Here is a 23,409-nt window from a genome sequence, read left to right as displayed (position 1 = left end):
CGGGCATATTTTTTTTAACAGTCTAATAATCGGTCAGATGTTTTCGCGGAAAATTACATGCCCCTTATCTCTAGAGACCTGTAAAATTCGCGGATTCATTTCGCTATAGGATAGAGTCCAAATACTTTTGACATTATTTTGCTTCAGTGATTGGGCCACAGTTTATCTGAAGGACTCTGGGCCCATGAAAAATCTTTAACAGAAGAATTAACAAATCACGATCATTCCACTCAACAGGTGTTACGAGTCGGTAACCAATCAGCAGATGTAATTTGCCCGAGTGTGTAGAGGATATTGGAGAATATCCTGGAGGTCATTGAACCCGCGAATTTTCCGGGTCTCTACTCATGAGTGGCTCGGTGAAATAAGGCGACCACTTCTCTCGCAGACGGCCGCCAATCACAGGGAAGAAACCGCTGGTGCGGGTATACCTTTTTGCAGTCTAGTGGACGTTCAGGTTTTTACGCGAAATATGCCTGTCCCTAGCAATAATGACGTCGCGAGACTGCGGGACCAGCGGGGCAGGCCTGGAGAAGACATGCTGTGACATGGTCGAAGTCACTTGTTTACCTTGCCGTTGCAGCGATGTCACGCCCAGAACAACACGGAAATGTTGCTTGGTCACGTCTTATGATGGTTAGTGAGTAAGAATTAGAATCTCCGTTGCTAAACATAGTCACTTTCGTAAAAGTAGAGACCCGGAAATTTCGCAGATTCGTCTGGCTTCAGAGTAGAATTTAAGGTAGTAGGTGTGATCAACCCATGTTTTTTTCCCATTGGTTGATTTCTTAGCGAGGGCATGTTTATTCTCGTTAATTGGCACTACCTGATTCGCTTACTTCCCTCCTGGCTGGGCGTCGTTGGCTCACGGTCATAAAGGGGCGTGTCCAAGTAACTGCGGGCCAATCATGAACACAGTGCGAGAGTGTGAAGGTTTGCATTCTAACCTGCAACGAAATCAATGCGCGAAATTTTCCGTGTCTCTACGTAAAAGAAAAGAGCCCGTGTAACTCGGTACATGTGATAATAGTGAAACTTCTTTGGCAGTTCAAACATACGCTCACAGGTATATCGTAAGGTGTAAAATGGCAGATTGGGAGAGAGAGAAAGAGGGAAAGAAGACAATTTTATAAGTAAACACGAATCAACAAAATTACTACTCACTTAAAAATAAGTTCAAACCCCGTTGTGTTGCCCTCTGCCCAACTACTCCCTTACTAGACGCCAGCAAGTCGGGTGGCGTCAGGCGCATGCGACCCGCCTATCCCTGCAGCATGGCGGGGTTCAACCTGAGCCGCACGCCGCCACGTGGAGCCCGCTCAAGGGAACGAGTTCTCTGCACCGTCCGCAACCTACTAGCGTCAGAAATCGTTTCACAACAATGTTTCACGGTGACTGGCGATATGAGCTGTGTCTGTTCCGGAGCATGACCCAGTGCCAATACTCGCGATAATTAATGCAATTAACAACATCGTGCGTACACTAGAATTACAATACATCCTTCCTTTAGTTTAGGTACGCGAGCTGACTGGCAGCTTGGTGGGAACGACAACATTTTGTTGCCCCTAAAGACCAGTACCAACCAAACCAAATGCGGACAAAATGTCCAAGCTCCCGCCCATTTGCATAGTAGCCTTTCTACTCTGTCCAACTCTTCTTCCAGAACCATCCTTCTGTTTCCTGTAACCAACCTGCTTGTAATTTGTGCATGACATTTTGCATCCCGCATGTCAGTGCCCAGGGTTTTCCCTGTGTCTATGCAGGTTTTACCTGGGCCCAACTTATCTAGTTTTAACTTAGAATAGTCAGTGAGGGGAGTTAGTCATGGCTAAAACGTTGCCATGGCTGGCCAATCCACTCCTAGTAAATGATTCATGCTTCCTCTCCTGCATGGCTTAAACCCTGCATGATTAGAGCGTATAGGCTTCGGCCTGAGACGCACTTAGAGTCTTCCCTACCCAGACCCCTCCCAAATACACTTAGTAATTAGTTAGGTTAGGAAAAAAAAAAAACAATGTTTCACGAAAACCTTGCATTCAAATTCGGCCTTGAAATCTTACTCCTGTTTCCACATTGCAAAAGCCAAGCTTCAGCCAATGTTTGAGCATCGAACCAATATGGCGCACCAATAAGTAGGGACATCCAAATTTTGCGAAAAGATTACGAAATAGCTGAAAGTCGAAACAATGTAGCACCGTCTGTGTTCCGTTATTGTGTGAGTTTCTCCCAGGTACATATCGATTGTAACCACACCAATCACAGTGATTCAGTGGGGAAGTAAACACGTCCTTAGTGGCTCGGTCAAACAAGGCAACGACTTCTCTCGCAGACGGCCGCCAATCACAAGGAAGAAACCACAGGTGCGGGTATACCTTGTTGCATTCTATAATAAGTGTTCAGATCTATTCACGAAATTTGCCTGCCCCTGTAACATTATCCAAGCCATAGCTACACTCTAGACCCCAAAAAACTTTGTGCATTGACAATATTATTGGTTGTAATCAGCTAGAGACCTGTAAAATTCGCGGATTCATTTCGCGATAGGATAGAGTCCAAATACTATTGACATTATTTTGCTTCAGTGATTGGGCCACAGTTTATCTGAAGGACTCTGGGCCAATGAAAAATCTTTATCAGAAGAATTAGCGAATCACGATCATTCCAGTCAACAGGTGTTACGAGTCGGTAACCAATGAGCAGATGTAATTTGCACGAGTGCATAGAGGATCATGGAGTCTATCCTTTAAGGATTTGAATTCGCGAATTTTTTCTGTCTCTTGAATCACTCTGTTCTTCCACCCACGTGTTTGTTCACCTGTTTACAACGAACAACACAAGTTGAGTCTTAATACAGCGTAGTTTCTACGAAGATCCAGTTATCAAGAGCTACCGAATGAAATATTAAAATGTAAAGTCGGTAACTTTACTCTAATTTCTAAGAGAGTATTGATATTGAAACTACGCAATTAATGGCATTTCATTCTCTTCATGCACACTAAAAAGTTACTACTTAATGTGAGCAGTCATTGCAAGCAGTGTTCCACGCGTGTTCAACCAGCTAATAAAAAAAAGGGTGTGTGGCTGTGTCATGGACGCGGCCGTGTGCTGTACGTAAATACGTATACGTAACAGGTAATATTTTCTATACAAAATATGAAATAAGCCATTTTTTATTTTAACACCTTATATAATATTCACTGTAACTACTTTACACTAACTTTTTATATATGCAATCGATATATTTTGACGAGAGCTGACGATTGATTCCCAAACGAACGTCGTAGCTTCTCCGAGTCAAAAGTTGTACTAAATTTAAATCTCGAAACGCAGTAAAATGACCTCAAAATGGCGGCGCTTCCCCCTCCACCGCGCGCGATGCGTCACAGTCCTCACTCAGCGTAACAAATTATTTTATCCTTTAGCCATCCAGTGGTGTGATTAAATATTGGATGGAGATGATAGATATGTAGCTGCAACACCAAACTGTATCCCCCGATTTTGTTATCATTCATTTTTTGAAATTCCTCCCACTATTGAAAAAATTTTAAAGACGTGTTCACATAAAAAAAAAATACCGGATGATGATGCTAAATAGCTAGAGACCGGAAAAATTCTCGAATTCATTTCGCGATAGGCTAAAATACAAATCGTTATACCTCAGTGCCGCCTCAGCTATTGGCTCACAACTCACCTGGATGACTCTGGGCCAATGAGAAACACCTGACCAAAGCTTTATCGAATCACAGGCTGCTACGATGGGACGTCTCACGAGACAACAGCCAATGAGTGGGTGACATTTGACCGAGTGTACGTAGAACTATGGAGTTCATCCTACAGGTCATTGAACCCGCGAAATTTTCCGGTCCCTATAAATAGCGTGTTCGGAGTCTGGATTCCGGGATACCTCGTTACAGCGGCGGCGTGCCTTAGGCCGCTCTTGCGCGCAGCCTCGAAGGGAGCAGCTCGACTGTTGTAAGCCCGGAGTTAACTTGGTTACAAAAACTGATCACGGCTTCTGGCGGTCTCCTTATTTTTTATTCCTTTGTTTTATTATTATTATTATTTCGGTTTCCAGCGAGGAGTTCCAGACGTCTTCGGCCTGTCCGCTGGTCAGAGGAGAGACCTATTTCTCTCTCTCTCTCTCTCTCTCTCTCTCTGTCCAGGCCTGGGGCGCCGACTTCTGACCGCTCGCCATCTCCGCCGCAATTAAACCATTTAGGATATCCATCCGCGTGTGGCTCGCTCTGCTGTGTTGCCCCGCGGCGGAGATTTTCGGGAACTTCTCAGCCTGGCCAGGGGTTTGGTTGCATTGGTGCGACGCTCGCTGGTGCTTCTAGCGCGGTGTCGCCTCTAAGCGCAAGGCTCTGGACCGGCGCGCAGTCCTCTCGTCATTTCATAGGTAGGTTCACCTTTATTTCGCGAATACATTTCGTGTCAAGGTATTTCACAAAATACTGTAGATTTTCTCCTGTGGTTATTGGCCGAGGTCTGTGAGAGGTGTCGTCCCGCTCTTGACGGGGCCAATGAGAATGTGGTCACCGTACTGCTGCACCCTCACAATTTGCCATGACTCTTAGAAAAAGCTACAGTATTTTGTGAAATACCTTGGCACGAAATGTATTCGCGAAATACAAGTGTCCCTAAGCATAGGCCATAACTAGGGCCATGAAAATTTCGCGAAAAGATCCCGAGACTAGCTGGAAGTTAAAACACTGTAGCATCGTCTGTGTTTCGTGATTGGGTGAGTTACTTTGAGGTGCATGTCGATTGTTACAACAACCAATCACACTAATTCAGTGTGGAAGCAAACTCGTCCTTAGTGGCTCGTGCAAACAAGGCAACGACTTCTCTCGCAGACGGCCGCCAATCACAAGAAAGAAACCGCTGGTGTGGGTATACCTTGTTGCAGCCTAGTAGACGTTCAGATTTTTTCGCGAAAATTTCCTGCCCCTAGCCATAACTAGGGACAGGCATATTTCGCGGGAAAAAAAAACCCTGAACGTCTTTAGACTGCAACAAGGCATACCCGGATCAGCGGTTTCTTCCTTGTGATTGGCCGCCGTCTGCGAGAGAAGCCATTGCCCTGTTTGGCCGGGCCATTCAGAAAGTGTTTGTTTTCGCACTTGACAGCTGTGATTGGTGTGCGTGATGCAAACTTTTACTCGAGTGAAACTCAGTCAGTCACGAAACACAGATAATGAAACAACGTGTCACCGCAGAGCTATTCTCGGAATCTTATCGCGAGAGACCGGAAAAATTCGCGGTTTCATTTTGCGATAGGCTAAAATTCATATGTTTATGCTATTGTGCTGCTTCACCTATTGGCTCACAGTTCATCTGGATGTGACTGGGCCAATCGGACAATTATTCCAGAGAAGCAACGAGTAACAGGCAACCCAGTTTAGACATCTCACGAGTCAGTAGCCAATGAGCAGGTGGAATTTTCTTGGGTGTATACAGATAACTTCACAGTATTCCCTAGAGGTCATTGAACCCGTGAATTGTTTCTGTCTTTATCGCGACAACAAGCATGCCCCTAACTATTTATTGCTTTCGCTCAACAATAATATATATCATGATTTTTCGAAGGATATTTTTACTTTTTAATAAACTTCAATACTTTTATTGTCTGCATTTTCAATACGCCTTTCTAATGTCTGCGTTTGCAATGTAAAGACCGGAAAAATTCGCGAATTCATTTTGCGATAGCCTAAAACACAAATAGTTATACCTCAGTTTTTGACCGAGTGTACGTATAACTATGGAGTTCACCCTACAGGTAATTGAACCCGCGAATTTTTTCAGTCCCTAGTAATAAGACACGGAAATTCATTTGGTGCCATGTTAAAATTCACAGTTAAATGTATTATCTCCCCATATATGCTTTACTATTGGCTGATTTATTACTGAGGAAGCTCCCTTTATTCTGAGTGGGTCGAAAATTACTTGGAGTTCATCAACTGCTTGATTTTTTTGCATTATTATACTTTCTGAACAAGAATTTTTGTACTAGTAGAGAGGTTAGCCATACTAAGTTCTTATAAAGCACTTGTTTTTCAGTAGGATTCTTGAGCAAAGTTAATAAATAGCACGTATCTTTCAGCAACATGAAAGTATATAAATTTGTTAAAAATTAAAAAAAAAAATCATTTAAAATATATATTTTCAAAAAAAATTATGCTTTATTTTTAACAATGAAATATGTTTGGATAAGAAAAACATATCAACTAAATATTTTTGGTAAAATCAAATCAAACCGTTAAATGTAAAATTTCCTTTAATTTTATTTAATACGCTCAGGGTTACATTAAATTTTTTTCAGAATATAATTAATTTTTGCAAATTTTTTAAAAATTGACTTGCATATGAGATGTTTTTTTATGTTCGTCTCCAGTTTCATAGTTCGGCTCGCCAATTTCTAATCCCACCGTTCTTCAAAAGGAATGAAAATCAGTAGTATGTACCTATATGCTTGTATAGTTATTGAAGCCTGGACTAAGAAGTGTTGAGTTCTTCTATAAGTAGAGACCTGAAAAATTCGTGGGTTCATTTCGTGTCATGCTAAAATTCAAATAATCATACCTTAGTGCTGCGTCTGTCATTGATTCCCCGTTAATCTGGAGGAATGAAGGCCCATTAAAGACCCTCACTCATAGAAGTGTCGAATCACAGGCCACCCAGTTGAGACGACTCACAAGTCAGCAGCCAATGAACAGTTGGTATTTGCCCGAGTGTGTAGAGGATATTGGAGTCTATCCTGGAGGTCATTGAACCCGCGAATTTTCCGGTCTCTATCTATACGCATATACACACGAAGCGAACTGACTTCAAGCTCGTAGCTGGACAGCTCTCAGCTGGGCTCCGCTGCTGCTTGGATGCCGCGTGACGTCAGCGGCCGCACTCTTCACGGCTTGGGAGGGTGGTGGGTTGGGGGGGGGGGACGATGCGCATGCAGTCAACTGTTATCTTCCTAGTTGTCAGCCAGCAAGTTTTCTCCGGCTGCTCTCGCTTCCGCCACCAGCGCATTTCCGCCAGTGGTCCATCCTCATCTAATCACCGTCCGTCGTCTGTAAAAACCCCGATGTCAATCAGACGTTTGGCCTAAATTCATTCATTCCACAGGCTGTCCATAAAAGAATGTCCCATTTTGATTGGTATATTATAACTAGGGACCGGAAAAATTGGCGGGTTCAATGACCTCTAGGATGAACTCCATAGTTCTACGTACACTCGGTCAAATGTCACCCACTCATTGGCTGCTGTCTTGTGAGACGTCCCATCTTAGCAGCCTGTGATTCGATAAAGCTTTGGTCGGGTGTTTCTCATTGGCCCAGAGTCATCCAGGTGAATTGTGAGCCAATAGCAGAGGCGGCACTGAGATATAACAATTTGTATTTTAGCCTATCGCGAAATGAATTCGCGAATTTTTCCGGCCTCTAATAATTATTACAGTTAAATTTAGTATTTTTACAACAAAACAATAATTCAAATGGAAGGTAAACTAACCTAGTGGTTGCTCTTGGAGCAATTGGAGATTTGAAGCTGTTGGAGAATTTGGAGCATTGGCGCATTGACTTTTGGAGACAAAAACAGTTGGAGCACTTTGAGTATTTGGAGCTGTTGGAGCCAAAGACGGATCCAAATAATTTTGGAGACAATAACTTTTGGAGGCAATAACTTTTGGAGCCACAAACTGTTGGAGCCAATAACTTTTGTAGCCAATGACATTTTGTAGTCAAAGACTGCTGTAGCCAATGACTTTTGGAGCCAAAAGTCAGTTGGAGCTAACGACTGTTGGAGCCGAAGATAGTTACAGCTAAAGACCGTTGGATTTAAAGACCGTTGGAGCCAAAAAAAAAATCATTTGTAGGCAAATACATTTGTACTTTTCTTGACGATGTAAAGCAGAACATTATGCATCAGCTTACTGATGTTATATCAACGCAAGGGCCTTTAAAATATAACTTGTGGCTGGACTGCGTGTATGCGAAACCGTATCCGTTTGAGGACCAAGTGAAGAAGGGCTTATTCAATCAGTGAATACTCCCATTTACAATTCCGACGATGTGAAGCAGTCTGTGAAATACAATATCGAGAAACTCTGTCAAGAAGAAAAGGACTATGTAGAAAAATGTTCTGGCTGGTTTCTGTCTTTGGTAAACCGCTGTGAACTGAGAATTAGTTAGTTCAAGCCAATGAAGAACTAAATGTTTATTAGATTGCCCACTTTAGCAAGTGTTCCTGTAGTAGTGTAGTATATATGTAATAATTTTTTGGATAATTTTAATTAATTAAACTTTTGGCTTCGATCAAGAATTGAAGCAAGGACAGTAATCCATCGATTCAATCAGTAAATTAATGAGTGATTTTTTGACGATTTTTGTAACTTTTTCCCGAATTTCTAGGTTAATTATTACTAGAGACCTGTAAAATTCGCGACTTCAAATCCCTAAAGGATAGACTCCATGATCCTCTATGCACTCGTGCAAATTACATCTGCTGATTGGTTACTGACTCGTAACACCTGTTAACTGGAATGATCGTGATTCGCTAATTCTTCTGTTAAAGATTTTGCATTGGCTCAGAGTCCTTCAGATAAACTGTGGCCCAATCACTGAAGCAAAATAATGTCAAAAGTATTTGGACTCTATCCTATCGCGAAATGAATCCGCGAATTTTACAGGTCTCTAATTATTACGAATTTTCAAGAAGGTGGCCAATTTGTCATCATCGGCTTACTGAAGGATGGTAGATGAGTAATTTAAGTTTCATTTAGGACTTCCCTCTATATTTATTGAAATTATTAATTTTGACACAAAATTAAAATATTTGCATTTGTCAAGTATCGAACCAAGGACAGTAATTGATCGAATCAATCAATATATAAACTGTGGATTTTTTTTTATGAATTATGGAATTGTTTATGAATTTCTAGCTAAATAAATACGGATTTCCAAGATGGCATCCAAATGTCGATATGGCGGGCAAAACAGTAATAATAAATGTTTACTGCACTCTAGTGCGTAAAAATGAAACTAATATGGCTGTAGCGCACTCTAGCAGACGAAAACAAGGTGGCCTGCAGCAGACGAAACAAGATAGCTGACATGACAACATACTAGCTGACGATATATATACCCTGGCATTACTGGTTGGAGTTCAGTCTGCTGGTCGCTTCCATAGAGGAAGGATCCGTCGCCATTTTTAATCGACTGACCTCGCCGGGTTTGGACCGAAGACTCCATATTTATTTTTGATTAAAATAATATGAATTAATTTTTTATAAATTTTAAAATTGTTGCTGATTTTCTATCACTAAAATGACTGATTTTCAGAATGCTGGCCGTAACGAAAAGTGCAACGTTCCAGAATCCAAGACGGCGGGTGTGATGTAAGCAAAAATTTTTATAATTTTAATTGAATTGAAATTAAGATTTAAAATTTTTTTTATTAAATTACATGTTTACTCGCCGGGAATCGAATCGAGGACCAAATTAGATTAAGTACTTAACTAAAATTGAAGTAGGTGAGCTTTTTTTTTTAATTGTTTTGAATTTTTTCGAAATTTTTTGGGTCAGAAATTTAAGAATTTCAAGGTTACAGTCAAGGTCAAGTTCATGTCCTCGGCGGCTTCGGGCGGCTTGTCGTCGGGGAATTTAAGCCACTTTGTGGACTTTTGGTTCTTTGAAAGGCAAACTTTTTTTGTTGAGGTTTTTCGAATTTCGAAAATTTTAAATTTTTGAGTAATAAAGTGGAAACTTTCCCATAAAAACGGAAATTTTTTCTTCGAAAGAGGGAAATTTCTAGGAGTTTTGAGTCAAGTTGAGTAATTTTTGAGGAATTTGGACGCATTTTGAGTCCAAAATGGCCGCCATAACGTCACAATTCAAGATGGCGGACCGGCACCAGGCACCACAGCCTGAAGCCTGGGATCGGAAATACATTCCTATACTACTGTTTTAGGTACTCTTTAAACGAGAATTTGAACCAACACTCTACAATACTTACAGTTAATTCTATTAATATTTATACCCAGGAGATTCATTCAAGGACATACTGTACTAATAAATCATGATTCACTAACAAGGGCCATTAAAGAGTACAGAAATTGGCACTATAGACTGTCACTAAGTAGTAAAACTTTCCAGTGAAAAAATGTGCATTGGCAAATGAGTCTAAATGAACTTTTTTTTTCCACATTATTGCATTGATTTAATTTTGTAAAAATATCAGTAATATCATACTTATTCGGTCATATTAATAAACCACATAGTTAAAAATTTGCAAAATATATACATATTTCAAAATAGTCGACAACCGTGTGTAATGTGACCAAAGGTATTGTTACGAGCTGCGAAGCATGGACGTAACGTGTGCCAGGTACCTGAGTGGGCCTTCCAGCTGTAGTTCGGCTCGTGGGCCCTGCAAAGCACAACTGACGTCATGCGCGCGTACCATTGGGTGATATAAGGGTGGCCGGGCCTCGCCAACCCTCTTTCCCGCGTCATCCTTCCACGGCGCTGTTATTTATCCCCGTGGGCTGACAGGGGCTGCCGCGTGGAGTGGCGTGAATAATGCGCTTCTAATCTGGATGCTTCGAGCGTCGGGTCAGCCGGGATTACGCGACGCATCACAACCACTTCAGTCGGTTCTAGAAATACTGGCAAGGGTATAAAAGCATCGACTCCGGCCTCCGCGGGAGTTACAACTAAACAAGTGAAGTGTTTTTTTTCGGCGAGCGGCGATGGGACCTTGCGAGTGCGACTAAGTGCGACCGAGTGCGATTGTTAGAGACCCGGAAATTTTGTAAATTCGTCTGGCCTCAGGGTAGAATTCAAAGTCATAGGAGTGTTAAACCGATGTTTGCTTATCCATTGGTTGATTTCTTAGTGAGAACAGTTTTATACTTGTTAATTGGCACTAGCTGATTCGCTTACTTCTTTCCTAGCTGGACATCGTGGCTCACGGTCGTAAAGGGGCGTGTCCAGATAACTGCTGTCCAATCATGAACACAGTGCGAGAGTGTGAAGGTTTGCATTCTAGCTTGCGACTAAATGAATGCGCGAAATGTCCGTATATCTAGCGATTGTGTTTGTGGACAGGTGCGTGGTAAAGGGCGAACCACTGATGAGCCTAGCTCCAGTGTAGAGTGCGAACTGTGGACTTGACAGATACTTAGAGATTTGTGAACAGACATTAAGTGTGGTGATTTAATTAGTAATGTAAATATTATTAGTAAATAAAACTGTATAAAACTTAATTGGGCTATCCTTACGAACCTATTTTCTCAAATTGGTACAGTAATCAGCCGCAGAAAAATTGCTGCTGTATTGCTTACACGTGGTGAATGACAGAATGAAACAAGTCGCTCTTATCTTAAAACCGAAAAAATTCGCGGATTTATTTCTGGTTATGCTAGAAACCAATCACACGTACTTTCATACTGCTTCTGTGATTGGCACACAGTTTATCTGAAGGACATTGAACCAACGAAAAAGCTTCAACCAAAGAAGTATCAAATCGGAAGCTACCCATTTTTAAGTCTCACAAATCAATAGCCAATTGAGTATGTGGCATTTGTGCGAGTATGCAGGGGATCATAATATCTATCCTACAGGTCATTGAACGCGCAAAATTTCCCAGTCCCTAGTTGTCAGGCATATTGCAGTTTAAAACTAGTTCATTCATTCGTGCAGCGGGTGAGTGCTAGAGTGCGAATGCACGATGCAGCGAGTGCGTGAGTGCTCGAAAATACAAGTGCGCGAGATTGTGAATGCGCGAGACCACAAGAGTGCGAGAGTGCGAATGCTAGTGCGCGAGTGTACGAGTGCGCGAGAGTGCTACAGTGCTAGAGTACGAGTGCGTTAGTTTGTGAGTGCGTGAGAGTGCGAATGCGCTAAAGTTCGAGTGCGCTAGAGCGTGAGTGCGCCAGGGTGCGAGCACGCTAGAGTGTTAATGTTCTACAGTTCGAGTGCGCGAGAGTGCGTGGGCGCCTTGAGTGCGAGTACGCGAGAGTGTAAGTGCGCGAAAGTGCAAGTGCGTGAGATTGCTAGTGCGCGAGAGGGCGAGTGCGAGTTAGCGAGAGTGAGTGCAAGAGAGTGTGCGCGCGCGAGAGAAGCTACTGGTGCGTGAGATTGCTAGTGCGCGAGAGTTCGAGAGTACGAGGTCGCCGCTGATTCGACGCTGCCCTGCCCGACTATCGGCGGAGCAGTCGGCGAGGTTATTGCCGCATCGTCACATTCTGCAGCCTTTTGACATCACTTGACCCAGATTTAGTCCCTGCTATCGACTTTGCTCGGGATTAGCTGTTAACATTCAGCTGGCGCGCCGCGACCTGTGACTCACCACTTCTCCGAATAACAGTCGCAGCGCCGCGCGAAAACCAGACTCCCCGCTGGTCGTCTTCGCTGCTTTGGGGCTTTCCCTGTTCGTTCAACCAACAGTGGTCACGCATTTCCATAACCACCACAATTATGAACACTCGCGTGAACTTGTACAGCTTGAAAATAACGTTTCATGAGTTTTGGCGAAAAAAAAAAAAAAAATACATTTTGACCTCATGACAAAAGCAAGAGAGCTCGATATTAATGGAAAAATAATAAAATACGTAAAACAGAGGAACAGACAGAGTTTTAAACGTATCCTGTAGCTCAAACTGGAGTGAGAAAAAACACTAGGGTTTTTTTTTTCATACAATTACTTGAACACTATTAAACATACGACAAAAGATATTTTTAACATTTTATATTTTTTATTTTTGGTGCATAAAATATAAACATTTACGCATGAATTTCAGTTACTTGGGAACTGTGTAAAAATGAAATATCAGATAACGCACGTTTAATGACGCAGCAATAAATTTAGGTAGTTAGAAATCAAATGAAGTGCGCACGTACCAAGCAAGGAGGAATAACATGGACGCGCGTTTTCTGCTTCGCCCACGAGCCTAAGTCGTCCAGACAGCAGACCCGTGTTCCGGCACTAACCTGTACATATTCGATTACGTGAACAGGGGATGTAACAAGCTTATCGCAGCGTGCCAAAAAAAAAAACCTTTGTAAAAGCAAAACTATTCTGGAATATATTTCACGAACTTCAATGGTTTCAAAAACAAATATTAACAAGTCATTATCCGGGAATTACAGCTGTTAGCTACATATTTTCCGCTTAATATTACTGTTTGAATCCCGTTCAGTGAGCTGTCTACATCTGCTTTTCAAGCCTTGGAGCGAGAAGTTCTGGGTTCGAATGCAAGGCACGGCTTGGGTGTGGATTTATAATAAATTGTCAAAATTGGTCAAAAACACGCCAAAGTCATTGAAACTATCAAAAATGCCAATTATAAGTCATAAAGAGTGGAGTGGTTGGTTCGTTGTGATTATAAAATCACCCTTGAGCCAATTATTTATAATTTAAAAAATTTGTGTAATGTTTCATTTCGGACTTCATGTTTCCGTGTTCGAATTCCACCACTAGAATTTTTTACAAATATAACTAACAGTTATATTTTATCATTTATTATAATTTCCGTGACTAATTGTTATAACAACTTCCGTGTGTAGCTCAACCCTTTGGTTTTTATTTTACTTTAGGTAGGCATATACCATTTCTTTTTGTTGTTACAATAAAAATAAATCATAAAAAAGCAATCGCATTGATTAATATGGATTATATGTATTTAAATACATAGAAGAAAATTTAGTGTTTGTTATTTCTTAATTTTTATACAAATCTATTACTTAATTCTGAGCTTGAAAAAAATTTGCACATTTGACCTTCAAAACAAGAGGAATGTATCTGTCTACGTAATATTCATAAAAAAATTGGCTGTCTGTAAAGTCGGTTTACGGACGATAGTTTAACGCGACAACGTCATGACAAAACATTGATGAAATGATTGCATACTTTTATGAATAAAATTGAATCATTTTTATTTTAATAATAAAAGAATAAATACTTGAAATTATACTAGTAATCAGATTTTAAAAAAATGCAAGAATAATTAACCTTTATTGCCGAAATTGTTGTTGTAATAAGCAATGAAAACCACATTAACTTTTCACTTCACTTTATAAACAGTCGACGTAACAGTTCACGTGTAGATGACTTGTAATTAATTTTAAAAACTGGTGTTTAGCTATAAAGTATAAATATAATTATAAACAAGTTTTCATATAAATAAACTGTAATCAAATATCGATCATCAATTATATGAATCACCATAATTTTTTAGTCAATTGTATAATAAACTGTTATTACTGCACTCGCCGACAGCGTAACGGAACACAGCGTAACGGAACAATGAGCGTAACGGGACACAGCGTAACGGAACAATGAGCGTAACGGGACACAGCGTAACGGAACAATTAAAGCGTAACAGGACACAGCGTAACGGAACAATGAGCGTAACGGGACATAGCGTAACGGAACAATGTGCGTAACGGGACACTTTTTCGTGCGTGCAGCCGGCGTTCATCGATTTATTAGACGTTGTCACGTCAAAAAATCCGGATTCCCCTTCCCTACTCCTTGAAAGCGGGATTTTGTTTCTCTATCGTTCTCTCTATCTCCATCGCTCTCTGTCTCACTCCGACATCCTCTTTCTCTCTTTATCTATATCTATCTCTCTTTATCTCTCTAGCTTTTCTTGACTCGCACACCACCATTATTATGCGTACCATAGAAAAGAGGAACTGCCATAAAGTACTCACTTGTAATTATTCTATACTACTCGCGGGCCAACTTTTTTTTTTTTTTTTAAATTGGCACAGCTTAGTTCAAAGTAATAACAGGAACATTACCACTAACATTTGATTTTTAAAAACGAGGAAGCTCACTGCCTACATAAGGTATCGCAAAAACCACCCCACAAATTAGAATTTTGGTACTTTTAGATAGAATGATACCCTACTAAAATGGAAACAACAAACTACATCAGTTTTGAAAAAAAAAGAAGAAGCTTTCTGTCCACTTGAGATTCCTAACAAAAAAAACCCAACCACCTATTACACACATTACAACTATGAATTTTGGTACCTCATGAAGAAATTTTAAACTCTTACAAATAAATGTTAGGCCTACTAATGTTATCAGAATTTGCACACTACAAATTAAAAATATAAGATAATTTATTTTTTACGTTTCATTAAAAAAATACTCTCATTATTTATCCCCCAGAAATTAAAATATTTGAAACAAAAATATTTTTTTTTACCAAAATTACTCTTTCTAAAAAAGAAAAAGTCTCTTAACACTGTGTAAATGTATATTCAGGGCAATACCGGGTACTTCGGCTTATATGTTTAATCATATATTCATATAATTAATTATATATCCATTATAGTTAGAGTCCCGGAAATTTTGCGGATTCCTCTGGCCTCAGGATAGAATTCAAAGTTATAGGTGTGCTCGACCCATGTTTACTTTCCCATTGGTTGATTTCTTAGCGAGAACATTTTTATCCTTGTTATTTGGCACTACCTGATTCGCTTACTTCTCTCTTAGCTGGGCATCGTTGGCTCACGGTCGTAGAGGGGCGTGTCCAGATAACTGCGGTCCAATCATGAACACAGTGCGACAGTGTGGAGGTTTGCATTCTAGCTTGCGACTAAATGAATCCGTGAAATTTCCGTGGCTCTACTGATGATTTAAAGCGTGGCGGGGCAGTGGCAACACACTGCACTCCCGTCTCGGGGGACACGTGCTCGGATCCCACGCCACACGTGCTTATCTCAGTGCATCGTTGTGCAACGACACGTGCGACGTTCAGGAGTGGGGCGCTAGATGCCAACATAGGAATGAGGAAGGGGACTATCGAATAAAGTAGAGTCAGCGAACTATAAGACTCAACAGGTTTCCCGTCGCCATGTTCGTTGCAACTGTGAACTTCCATTGTGCACATTATTGTTTAGTCTTAACGTTCAATGAATTTTCACTTCCAAAGCGCGTAGCGGCCACGCAACTTTTTTTTCAAAAAACATTGTTTTGGAAACTTTGTAGTCCCGGGCTCAGGACAGGGCTTTCTAGTAGTGTGTGTTTGAGAGTTCTGAACCACGAGCCAAATACTTGGAAATTCATTGAAATTTTTACGTAATTCCCAATTAAAACTCCACAAATATTAACGGAAAAAAATTCACCTCTTAAAACCACAAAAAAAAAAACCTAAAAGCACTTGATATTTCAAAATTTAATGAGTTTTTCACCTCAAAATAGTTAACAAAAGTAGGTTAAGGCTAAAATATAGCCTCGAAAATGGTACAAGAATTAATAAAAAGTAAACAAACGTATCAAAGCCAGTTAAAAGTCAACAAACTGATCAAAAGTAAGCTAGTGAGTTAAAAACAATAAATATCCAATAAAATGGATTAAAACTCATTTTCAATAAACCTACAAGTCCAACGAGATTTTTATAATGAAGTTCTATTTAATATTCAAGCGGGTCTTTTAACAGTTCTCATAGACGACGACATTCCCAATCCACTCCCAGAACCCAGGCGCAGAACCGCGCAAACTATACTACTCTGGTCTCTCGTTAGACTGCACTAAGTTTCCCTTGTTATTGGCGGCCGTCTGCAAGAGAAGACATTGCCGATTTGGCCGGACCACTCAGGACGCGTTTGCTTCCGCCGTGGATGGCCGTGATTAGTGTGATGGGAGTAGACTTGTGACTGAGACAAACCCAATCAACAACGTCACACAGACAAGCTTACAAAGTCTTAACACACAGCTGGTCAGGAAATATTTTATAAAAAAAATTGTTTGTCTTTAAAGTCGGTTTACGGACGATAGTTTAACGTGACGTCATAATAAAACATTGGTGAAATGATTCCAATATTTTATGAATAAAATTGAATCATTGTTATTGGATTATCACTATTTTGTATGGATACAAAGGAGTGAAATGAAATGTACATTTTAATTGCTAAATTAACTTTTATTTGCACTCATTAATTCAAATATGTTTATTACTTTAACGAAGAGATTATTTTAACAATAACTTTTATACATGTTTGCTATTTAACTTCTTCCAATCTGTGTTATTCTGTTAAGGATACGACGATGATAGGAAAAGTAGGAAACGAATGGCAGTGTTTCAAGTTTAATGTGCCTCGAAAAAGTCAAATCATTGGTTGTTCCAATCGATTGGAAGAGAGATAGATGCGGCGCAAGCGTACAATGAGCGTAACGGGACACCGCGTAACGGGACTATGTGCGTTACGGGACACTTTTTCGTGCGTGAAGCCGGCGTTCATCGATTTATTAGCAGGGACCGGAAAAATTCGCAGGTTTAATGACCTCTAGGATGAACTCCATAGTTCTACTTACACTCGATCAAATGTCACCCACTCATTGGCTGCTGTCTTGTGAGACGTCCCATCGTAGCAGCCTGCGATTCGATAAAGCTTTGGTCAGGTGTTTCTCATTGGCCCAGAGTCATCCAGGTGAGTTGTGAGCCAATAGCAGAGGCGGCACTGAGGTATAACGATTTGTATTTTAGCCTATCGCGAAATGAATTCGCGCATTTTTCCGGTCTCTATTTATTAGACGTTGTCACGTTAAAAAAAAAAAAAAAACACGCCTCTACCCATACGGGATTCTAAAGTGTGGTCGAGGCCAAGCTGTCAGCAGAGCGCCGATAAAGACTGCGCAGCGAGCACCCGTCCCGACAGCCAGGGAGAGGTCTGTGTCGACCTTGGCGCTCCAGCGATCGTTTGATGACGTGTGAGCTTCCTCCGAATCAGCCGCGGTCCACGGAGCGTGTGTGATGTGTAGGGAATGCCTAGGGGCATGCATAGAGACCTGTCAAATTCGCGGATTCATTTCGCGATAGGCTAAAATACAAATAGTTATACCTCAGTGCCGCCTCTGCTATTGGCTCACAACTCACCTGCATGACTCTGGGCCAATGAGAAACACCTGAACAAAGCTTTATCGAATTACAGGCTGCTACGATGGGACGTCTCACAAGACAGCAGCCAATGAGTGGGTGTCATTTGACCGAGTGTACGTAGAACTATGGAGTTCATCCTAGAGGTCATTGAACCCGCGAATTTTCCAGTCCCTAGTGATCTTTAACAGAAGAATTAGCGAATCACGATCATTCCAGTCAACAGGTGTTACGAGTCGGTAACCAATCAGCAGATGTAATTCGCACGAGTGCATAGAGGATCATGGAGTCTATCCTTTAGGGATTTGAAATCGCGAATTTTGCAGTTCTCTAGGCATGCATATTTCGCGAAAAGATTACGAGACCAGCTGAAAGTCAAAACAATGCAGCACCGTCTTTGTTCCGTGATTGGGTGAGTTTCTCTCAGGTACATGCCCATTGTTACAACACCAATCAGCAATCACATGAAGTCAGTGCGGAATCAAACGCGTCCTGAGTGGCTCGGTGAAACAAGGCGACGACTTCTCTCGCAGACGGCCGCCAATCACAAGGAAGAAACCGTTGGTGCGGGTATACCATTTTGCAGTCTAGTAGACGTTCAGAATTTCTCGCGAAAAATGCATGCTCCTAGCGATGTGTTTCCAGGCTGAACTGGACGAGGACGTTGCTTTGTGAACAGCGTGTCACTCCGGGTGCGCTCGGAAGGTAAAAAAGATGATAATAGGATTGCAGTGGTATCTGATATGAATTAACGCTTTAGAGAATAATTTTTTTCCCCCCCCAGGATTACAGGTAATCTCCTGTAATGTGGCTTGTAGTAGCATTAAACTCTTGTTTTCAGCGGGATTGCGGCCGGGGTATGGAAACAATGCGTAGAGGATATTAATATTAAGACATAATTTCGGTGGAGGGGGGGAGTTTGGCGCGGGCTGGATGTGATCGATCGATTTTGGGGTCGAGTTTTCACGGTCGAGGCCTGCGAAAACACGGCAGCATTTTGCGTGCGGGCTGTTTTTCGTTCACAAATTAATAGCGATACACATTTATTTTTTTATTTATTTTTTCGCCCCACTGCCCCACTTCGCTCAGTTGATCGACAAACCGAACGAGTAAAGACCCGGGAATTCCTTGAATTAGTTTGGCGTCAGGATAAAATTCAGTCTTATATTAACTCTGCCAACACAGATAAAAAGGTTTGTTTGAATCAAACAAATATTTGATTATATATGGCGAAACAAATATTTCCTTGATGGAACAAAATATTTTGTTAGCTTAACCAAACTCGGTAAGTAACAAAAATGATTTGTTACACCTAACCAAATATACATTTGAGTTGACAAAATCATTTTGTTGGGTGAACATTATCTTTCCTACTACAAAATCTTTGTTTCAATTAACAAAATATATTCATTTCACCATATACAAACAAATATTTTGTTGAGGAAAACAAACCTTTCTCTCAGTGAACGTTTGCTTTCACATTTGGCTGATTTCTAGGGGCAGGCTTTTTTTCGCTAAAAGATCTGAACACTTATTAGACTGTAACAATGCATACCCGCGTCTGTGTTTTACCGAGCCACTCAGTACGCGTTTGATTCAGCACTGACTTAATGTGATTCTGATTGGTGTTGTGACAATCGACATGTACCTGAGAGAAACTCGCCCAATCACGGAACACAGACGGTGCTACATTGTTTTGACTTTCAGCTGGTCTCGGAATCTTTTCGCGAAAAATGCATGCCCCTAGAATGTATGACCTGTTGATCATACCTCACACATAAATTAATAAATATTATTTTTTTATGATCGGTGGATTTACTCTTCACGTGTTATACTTATTTCACTCTATTAATGGATGTTGAGTTGTACATGAACCGTTCTCTAATTGGGCCACCGAACATAGCCAATTGAAAACCGAATAGTTAAAAATTTGAACGCATTGTACATTTCTCACAAAACACACCATTATCTACCTGCACTTATCCATGAACTGTTAGAGTTGACGGCTTTCTATTTAAATAAGTATTTTTATAAGGTTGAGTGGATTTATTTTGGCCGATGCACGTTTTCTCAATTGATAGTATTTAGAGCCACGGAATTTTCGCGCATTCATTTAGTCGTAAGCTAGAATGCAAACCTCCACACTGTCGCACTGTGTTCATGATTGGACCGCAGTTATCTGGACACGCCCCTCTACGACCGTGAGCCAACGATGCCCAGCTAGTAGAGAAGTAAGCAAATCATCTAGTGCCAAATGACAAGGATAAAAATGTTCTCGTTAAGAAATCAACCAATGGGAAAGTAAACATGGGTCGAGCACACCTATAACTTTGAATTCTATCTTGAGGCCAGAGGAATCCGCGAAATGTCCGGGACTCTATTAGTATTGTAACTAAAATATCTGCGTGTGATTATTGCTGGTCATAGAGGTCGGAATATCCTAAAAATTCACTCAAATTAGAGGCTAGTGTTTCAAGACTTTAAATACACGTAGCTTTTCTTTCTTTTAGATATCGTGATCCGGAAAGTAACAATTAAAAAGCATTTAAATACTTCGAGGTAGTAATAAATCTGTACCACACACACAGACACATACACACACAGTAACTTTGATAGCATTTACACATCGACAGTGAGTTTACAAAGGCTTTAAAAGTAAAGCATAATTATTAATAATCACATTATATTTCACTATTACTAATACAGTAATCAAGTCATAGAAAAGTGTTATCCATTTCGCTACATAGAACTGTTATTGAACTTAAGCCTAATGGAAATAAAAAGTGCTTACAAACTAACTTCCTTTAGAAGTTACAAAAACTCTTTTAGGTACACCGTTAGTGCAAGTACATATATGTAAAAAAAAAATGGTCCAACACATAAGCGTGAAAGGTATTTCAGCTGAATGTTTCCAGGTAACTTTAATTTCCTGCCTGAACGTAGAAGCCTCGTTGTGATGAACTTGGGATTGGCCGAGGCATTAGGTGACATTAGGGCTTAGTAGAATCCAGATCGTATTAGCGGACCGTTTCAAAGGTGGGAGGCGAAACAATTTTTTAAAAGCCTACGTATGTGACTGTTACACTTTTATTCTCTGATGTGTGGTGAGTCACAGCCTAGTTGAAATAATATGCGGCGGTATTGATTAATAAAACACACTTTTTCGTTCGAAAACACATCGCTGGGTAATGTCGATTTTCCACAGAGTAGAGATGTTTGTAGAAGCGAACAATCTGCGTTTGCATCTCTCCTAAATAGTGCGCTCTCTGACCGAATGACTGAAAAACCTACACTGTCAAACAAATTTTGTAAGTTTACAAATATTTACCTATTAAACTATTTGTCAACGCATTTTTGTCAATTTAAACAAAGAACAGTGTGATTTTCACCATACATTCCTGTGGTGTATATCAAATTAAAATTTTAACTGAAGAAGTTATTGATATATCCCAAATTATGATAAACATAGCGTCACAACACATTTTTTTTAAGTTTCATAAAAATATGTTATGAAATGCAAACGTTTTACTTGTATCACTACAGTAAAACATTTTGATAACTATTTTTCTCCAAACTTTTCGTTGTAAAAAAGTACAATTTTTATAGCGTAAGTAAGAGATCAGATTTTTCGCGTAAATGCCATCCCCTAGATATTCCATTAGAAAAATATGAACCGGAAGATAAAAAAAAGGAGTAGGAGAACATATATATATATATATATATATATATATATATATATATATATATATATATATATATATATATATATATATATATATATATTTGGATTATAAGTAGGAGTGACAGGAACAATTTGCGGGTTCAATGACCTTCAGGATAGACCACACACTTCTCTGTACACTCGGTCAAATAACGCCAGTTCATTAGCTGTTGACTTGTGAGTCGTCTCACCTTATTTGCCTGTGATTCGAGACTTCTTTGGTTTATAACTGGTTAAGATTCGTCCAGATGAACAGTAAGCCAATAGCAGAATTATCATCTTTTCGCGAAATATGCATGCCCCTAATAATAGCACATTTATAAAAATGATTTCATCTTTTTCTGAGATTTCTTCTTTATTAGATTATTTTTTATCAGATTGCCTCTTTTATTTTTTATGTTTATAAATTCTGCGTAGGATGTGCTTTTGCGATATTATATTATAATGAGAGGCCGGAAACGTTCACGAATTATTTCGCGATGGGCTAAAATTCAAACACATATAGGACCTTTAAGCTGTTCTAGCCATTGGCTCACTGTTCGTATGGACGACTCTGGGCCAATGAAAACCCCTCAACCAAAGAAGGATCGAATCACAGACAAACCAACTGAGACGACTTACAAGTCGGCAGCCAATGAACTTGCGTTATTCGCCCGAGTGTACAGGGGTATGTGCAGACGACATAATCCAAGGTCGCTTAGTGTTTTTTATTTAAATTTTAATAATTTTGTTATTTTTTTTTAAATTTTTAAATTTTCTAGCATAAAAATACAGATTTTATAGATGTCGGGCGTAACGAAAATTGCAACGTTCTAGAATCCAAAGGTGGTGACCGTAATGAAACACGCAACGATGACATCATATACATCCAAGATGGCGGGCGTAATGAAAAATGCGTCATTTCTAGAAGCAAAGATGGCGAACGTAACGATATGAGCAACGTTTAATTTAAAAATTTTATTAAAATTTAATAATTTTTTTATTTCAAATTTTTCCGATTTTCTAGCATCAAAATTATGAATTTTCAAGATGGTGGTAACGGTAATTGCAACAGTTACGTCTTAATTCAAAATGGCTGTCATGGCATCCTTATAGTCTAGGTCATGATCTCGGAGGCTTAGGGAGGCTTGTAGATATGGATTCTTAAGCCTCATTTCATTATTCATTACTAGAGACCTGCAAAATTCGCGGATTCATTGACCACTAGGATAGACTCCACAGTCCTTTAAGTACTCGCGGAAATCACACCCGTCCATTGGCTACTGACGCGTGAGACGTCTCAACTAGGCTGTCCGTAATTCGGCACTTTCTTGGTTTAGTGTTTCCCATTGGCTCACAGTTCCCCGGATAAAATGTGGGCCAATCGCAGAAGCGGTACGAAGGTATAGTTGTTTTGATGCTAGCCTATCGCGAAATTAATCCGCGAATTTTGCATATGTCTAGTCATTACTCATTACGGACTTTTCAAGCTGTTGTAAATTATGAGGACTAAAACGGAAATTTTTTTACGAATTTTGGTAAATTTTGAGACATTTTTTGAGGAAATTTGACACCTAAAATGGCCGCCGAGACATCAAAATCCAAGTTGACGTCGACAAATATCAATCCACAGCCTGAAGCCTGTTGCCGGACATAAATTTATATACTATTCGTACAATTTTTATAAATAAAAAAGAGCGCGTGTAACTCAGTGCAGGTGATAGAAGTGAAAATTCTTTGGCAATTCAATCCTCGACTCGTAAGTATATCGGAAGGGGTGAAACGGTAGAGAGAGAGAGTGAAAGAAGACAAATAAAACCAC

The 23,409-nt window shown here is 40.2% G+C and overlaps 1 protein-coding gene across 2 annotated transcripts in view; it reads left to right on the top strand.

Moving 5' to 3' along the window:
- Window positions 1-23,409, top strand: part of LOC134529059 (uncharacterized) — a 374,727-nt gene that overhangs the window by 99,628 nt on the left and 251,690 nt on the right. The window contains exon 1 of one of the 2 annotated variants that reach the window (XM_063362764.1): window positions 9,332-9,391. The exons of the other annotated variant lie outside the window; for it this stretch is intronic. The gene's annotated coding sequence lies outside the window, so the exon portion shown is untranslated. Of the gene's footprint in view, window positions 1-9,331; window positions 9,392-23,409 lie in introns of those variants that run through there. 2 annotated transcript variants of the gene reach the window in all.

Source organism: Bacillus rossius, chromosome 2, assembly GCF_032445375.1.
Source record: "Bacillus rossius redtenbacheri isolate Brsri chromosome 2, Brsri_v3, whole genome shotgun sequence".
In the NCBI taxonomy this organism is placed as follows: Eukaryota; Metazoa; Arthropoda; class Insecta; order Phasmatodea; family Bacillidae; genus Bacillus; species Bacillus rossius.
This window is presented reverse-complemented; position numbering and strand designations above follow the sequence as displayed.